General features: G+C 38.9%; 1 long non-coding RNA gene across 1 annotated transcript; it reads right to left on the reverse strand.

The window, feature by feature from the left end:
• Window positions 1-3,664: 3,664 nt before the first annotated feature.
• On the reverse strand, window positions 3,665-4,065 carry LOC116683320 (uncharacterized). Its single transcript, XR_004330537.1, has 2 exons — window positions 3,936-4,065; window positions 3,665-3,900 (listed from the first exon to the last, which is right to left on the reverse strand). It is a non-coding gene; the product is annotated as an uncharacterized LOC116683320 (long non-coding RNA).
• Between the last annotated feature and the right edge of the window lie 1,021 nt (window positions 4,066-5,086).

Here is a 5,086-nt window from a genome sequence, read left to right on the forward strand (position 1 = left end):
CACACACACACACACACACACACACACACACACACACACACACAAACTTTCCTTTAATGTCATATGCATTTTAAATGCATGGATGTACTCAAAACCAACCTTTAGATTCATACAAAGTAAGGATGCTGTTCAAGTATTACCTCAACTCACCTGTGTACTTTCTCATATATGTACATATACTGTTTAACTTATCTGCTTTGCTATTATCTATCTAGGGTAAGGTGGATAGAGAAAAAGGCACAATGCTAAAATGCCTTGAACATAAAGGAATGCCTGATGTTTTAGGCTTAAAGGTCAGGTTAGGGTAAACAACCAGTGGCTGCAGTGTGGTATATGGAGTCTTCTGCTCCTATTTATTTTAATTTTTTTCCAGACATTGTGGGATAGCAGGCAGAATGGGATTTTCCCAAAAAAAGAGTGGTTAAAAATGTATAACCTTATGGAACTTTACATAGAGGCATTGTAGTTTTCCACCAAAAAGCTTCCAAAGAAACTGTGACGCAGTAATGAGCAAGAATGTTTGACCAACTGTGGACAAATGTTTGTTATGGAGATAATTTTTGCAGTTATTTTAAGTTCTCTTCTGGACAACCCTTTGTCTCCAAAATTACAGAGACAAAATTGCTGCTAGCCACAAAGTCACATAAATGGGATCAATCATAGCATGTTCTATGACATGCTATGAGTGCAAGCATGGGTGCGCTGTCAACATCAGTCAACATATGGGGTTACGGGTTCTTCCCCCCCCCCTTTCAATGGGTCTTAATGGTTAGGTGTTATTGTTTCACAAACAAACAAGTTAGTCACCTTCACACTTGGGTGGACTAGTGTGAAGATTACTAACTTTTTACTGAATTCAAAGTCAGTGGAACAGCTGTCTTGACTGAGAAGACCTTAAATTAAATCTACTGAATTTTCTCAAAGAGGACACAGAGCTTTGAGCTTCACTGGATGCTCCCAATGAGAGGATTTAAACACTTTGTCTTACACCTCACACCCGGCAGGAAGCATATTAAGATAAAGTGACTGAACACAGTCCTCTTGCCAAACCCAAATTGACAAGAGGAAATAGTTGAACCATACACCTGATAGTAGAATAGGACAAGCCTCTGTCCAATAATAGTCCAGTCCAGTAATACAATGTGAAGCTAATTGAACAGGACATTGGGGAAATCCTTTTTATTTATTTTTTCTAAGTCCATCAGTTTTTAGGCTGGAATGGTGAACACATCAAGTGTACTTTTGATGATCCAATTGGGAAAGAACTAGAGATGGTCCGATACCATTTATTGCTCCCTGATACCGGTTCTGATACCTGAACTTGAGAATCAGCCGATACCAAGTATGGATCCGATACCAGTGTGTCATATATTTTATTATGTTTTACTAACAGTGTACTACTATCCTTGTATGGATGTGATATGATTGCTATCTTTGTTGTTGGTCTGGCTCAGGTTAAACTCTTTGTGAAACATAAACAAACAATAAATACTTTAGAACTTTCTTTTTTCATCCAGTTTGACAATTATAAAGGAAAAAGAACATAAATAAACTACTTTAACATAGATTTTCTTTAGGGCGTTGTTACGTGGTATCGGATTGCTGCATAATCTCTAGTACTTCCCAATACCAATACCAGCGTTTTAGGCAGTATCGGAGATGATCCTGATACTGGTATCGGAACATCTGTAGAAAGAACCTTAAATTCACCAGATTGATCCACTCAGTGTCCAAACCGTAAGTAGCTGCCTCAAACTAGCGGTGGGAATCTCTAGGCACCTCATAATTTGATTCCGATTCAGAGGCCAACGATTCGATTCTAAACCGATTGATGCATCTCGATGCAACAATATTATAACGTACATTTCGATGCGTGATTTAAAAAAATATACATATAAATCTGAGTTTGTTAGTTTTGTCTACTGAGGTTTTTATTTCGTAGTCCAGTTTGTAGTTTGTACTCCATGCTTAACCCTTAAACATGCTTGTGAAAGTCACCTTCTCTCACAGTATTCTTCCATGTCAGAGGCTCAATCATGTTTAGAGGTGGAAAACTGGCCTCTTAGAACATGAAACATGATGTGGTCAGATGTAATGTGATAAAGTCGATGAAAAGCCTATATGTGTTTAATTATTTTATGTATGTCTAATTAGATCATGTGTATACAAAACTTATTTATTTATTTCCTTTTTGCCATTTTGTTTTTTTTTCTCTCAAACTAAGTTGTTGTCCATTATCCCATCCTTTATCCGTCACTTTTTTTTCTGATTGTACGTGTCTTTTTTATTAATTTTTTTTATAATCAATTATTAAAGAAATTAAAGAATCGAGCATTGTATAGTTCTAGAAAGAATCACGATGCATCTAAGAATCAATTCTTTTTCCCACCCCTACCTCAAACCGTCATACGCAGTCTCAAACTGACAAAAGGCTCCCTTGAACTAAGGGACTGGCCAGGGTGGCAGCATCATTAGTTCAGTCCCTTCTGTCATGAGCTTGTTTATATGCATTCTCCTCACCAGCTGCTCCTGCCTGATCCTAACCAACAGGGGAGATATCAGATGTGGCAGTCGTAATGCAAGGAACAGCTTCCTGCGAACACAGCCAGCCACACGAATGGATTGTTGTGTTGATTCAAGGAAAAACCACAGGGGACAATGAGTCTTCAGCAGTGATACAAACAGGGACACTATCTAGGTATGACAACAGCACTGATGATGGGAAGGCCTGCAAAATGGAGGACTAGATACAAGCCAATATTCTCTATGGCTTGTTTCCTTACAACACATCCTTGTAGCAAAGGAGTGGCCTGAAGGGCAACAGGACACAGACCTTCCTAGCCGTCATATCCACCTGTAGTAGGTTGATGTGGCAAGTCCTATCAACAGGTCACTCACCTCCAACTGATTTTGCTTATGTCGGTCCCCTTTCTGTTTCCTCATGGATGTAAACAGTGACACAGAAGGACACTATTCTAAGAAGTGTTTTCCCGCAGCAGAATCTATAAGGTTTTCCAGTGGTTTAGCAGTAGATTGACTGCTGCAGAAACTGTTAGGTTTCAGTGTTTGTGGCGTTTCAAGTCCAGTCCAATCACATAAAGCCAGTTTTCATCACAGCAGCTAATGAGTCCTAGGCATACAAGATGCATGCTGACATAGAGGGAGGCACCAAAGACCATGTTTCTTCAGGCTTTAGTAGTTACAAATGGGTGAAAATTCAAAGTGAAAACCAACGTTAAGTTTCTTGGCAAGGGTTTGGGCTGACACTACCTAACGGTTTTGACAATGTCCACAAATCTTCCATAGGTGTCTTAAGATCCAGTGGCAATGAGGGGCCCTACTATTGGATTAAAGCTCCATTGTAGAATTTTGAGTTGATTCTTAGCTCTTTGTTTGTTCACAAATATGTGCTCATTCATGTGTAATTACTTCCACCAACTAATCAAAGTATTCTCGTAAGCGTAGAATCTGCCATTCAGACTACATGGGAGCGACTTAATCATATGTATTATGCCATGTTGCGCCTCCATTTTCAAAATACATTAGTCAAAGAGGGACATGCCTCCGCGTTTCTTCTCTAAAGGTAATTCTTTCTATTTGTGTAAATTCGGCTAAATATAGCATGGTTGTGCATAACGCTAGAACAACGTCTAGGATAATTTTCCTCGCGTCAATGATGAAAAAGAATTGTGTACCTTGTAACATAAATGTAATCATATGTGTCGTAATTTCCCTGGCAGACAACTCACGTCATGCAATTGTAACACAGATTAGCTACAGCTAGAACATCTGCGTGTAAATGACGGAGATACTAAGAGCTAATTTCGGTTTCATTGACATTGTTCATACTGCTCAGAGAAATATATTAAACATACAAACCTCCGTTGCTTCTCTTCTACACTGTAAACATTGCCTTACACTTTATAATCTTGTACACTATACAGAATAACGATAGCACTGATACTTTACTTACATTAGCTTGCATATGTTTGGGAACCTGATGGCTGATGTTAGCAATGAAATGGTACCAAATAAACATAAAACTATTATTGCACTGGAAGGAACTCTCACAGAAGCTAATTTTGCATTTGGCCACCGAAGGAGTTTAAATGCTTTCAGAATGGGAGGGGCTACAAAGTAATATTCTGTTGGTTGTTTATATATACAATTTCACTGCTAGATGGGAGAATGTAGCTTTAACATAATTTTCATACTCATCAAACTATTACCTCATGCATTTGCTATGGTTCTACTCTCATTATTTAGTGTACACTCATTTATTTTGATTTTTCATTTCAATGCAAAACACCAAATGGAAACAGATGCAGGTTGAGGCCACTTGCACTATATATGATCATACTGGAATATAGATGATACAAACAAACTTTCAATAGTAAAGTCAAAGGACTTTTTTATATAATACTAAGGACAAAAAATGACTAGCAATCAAATATACTCGTACCTCATTTAGAGCCCTATTTTAATGATCTAAGCACACGGCGTGAAGCGCAGGTGCGTTTCTGGCGTGTCAAATTCCACTTTTGGTAGTTTGACAGGTTCCATACGCTAGACTCAAGGTTCAAAGGGTTGTACTTAGTGTCTTCATTAATTCATAGGTGTGTTTTGGGCATACCATGCAATAAACCAATCAGAGTGTCATCTCCCATTCCCTTTAAAAGCCAGGCGTGTTTGTACCTTGGCGCATTGCTGTTATGATGGCGGATTTGCACCATCAGATTTTTATTTTTAATCTTTTGCAAGTGTGTGTGCTGCTACGCTTCCCTGTGTGTGTGTGTGTGTAACAAGCATAGTGTGCATGCCCTGTGCACAAGCCTAAGCACATTTTACTAATGCAATGTTAAAATAACAATGAAATGCTGCGTTACTGACTTCAGACCAGGTTTTTGTTGGTCAGTGGTGCGATTATTTTCTGCTGCCGCAAGATAGCAATACGCCAAGAATTCACCTGACCACACCTCCCTGTAAGACCAGCACGCCAATGGGCGCAAAGATGGACGCAGGTGCACTTGCAATTTAAACGACGTGGGCGCTGGATGGGAAATTAAAAATGGCATTGTTCTTAAAA

This window comes from Etheostoma spectabile, chromosome 3, assembly GCF_008692095.1.
Source record: "Etheostoma spectabile isolate EspeVRDwgs_2016 chromosome 3, UIUC_Espe_1.0, whole genome shotgun sequence".
NCBI classification, from domain to species: Eukaryota; Metazoa; Chordata; class Actinopteri; order Perciformes; family Percidae; genus Etheostoma; species Etheostoma spectabile.